Here is an 829-nt window from a genome sequence, read left to right as displayed (position 1 = left end):
AAGCACTGTGTTAACACAACACCTGAAACCTACCTAAGATTTTTTTCTTTCCAGCCACATGCTGTATATGCCAAGGATGTACTGGACATCGAGCAATTTAGCACAGTGAAGGGGTAAACCTGGATGCCACAGATGACTCCTTTTACTCTAAGTTAAACAGGCTCAGTTTCCATCCCATGGCAAACAGGAGGGGAGTGGGCTTGAGTCTGGTTTAAAAGGATACCGGTATGTATATTGTATAATAGTACTTCTGCATGATATTGATGAGGTAGAGTTGTTGGATTTTCCCCACTTTTTTGCTTATTTTTAGATGATATTTTAGCTGACAAAATCTTTTCCGTCTTCCTTAGTGAAGGAAATATGGTGGTGATATATATGATTAAATTTATCATTACTATTGTTATATAGTACCTTAAATTTTATTATTGGTATTCATTGTACATTATTTATATCAATTGTAAATATGATTAATTTATAATGTAGACTTGAATGAAATAGAGAAAAGAGAAAAAAATAAGAGCATCAGGCAGATGATTTAGAAAATTTGGGAAAATGTGATTATCAGGATTCATATATATAGTTTTCCCCTCTGCTTCTCGTGCTGTATAAAATATTTTTTGTTTTTTTTCCCATATTTCTTGAAGACAGAAATATGTATTTACTTATTGATTTCCCTAATATTTTTATTTTTACAGAGTGGAGTTTGTCAGTTTTTCAGTGCACTTTATCCTTTCTTTTTCTTAGAGGTAAAAAAAAGGCTCCTGTTAGTTTATTTAGCAAATATTGGTAGTTCTAAATTTTCATGTATTTTTCATTAACCCAAAGAAGC

General features: G+C 31.7%; 1 pseudogene; it reads left to right on the top strand.

Moving 5' to 3' along the window:
* Positions 1–829, top strand: part of LOC119593576 — an 11960-nt pseudogene that overhangs the window by 9438 nt on the left and 1693 nt on the right.

This window comes from Penaeus monodon, chromosome 32 (genome assembly GCF_015228065.2).
Source record: "Penaeus monodon isolate SGIC_2016 chromosome 32, NSTDA_Pmon_1, whole genome shotgun sequence".
Classification (NCBI taxonomy): Eukaryota; Metazoa; Arthropoda; class Malacostraca; order Decapoda; family Penaeidae; genus Penaeus; species Penaeus monodon.
The sequence above is the reverse complement of the archived record's forward strand: the minus strand, read 5'-3'. Positions and strand labels throughout refer to the sequence as shown.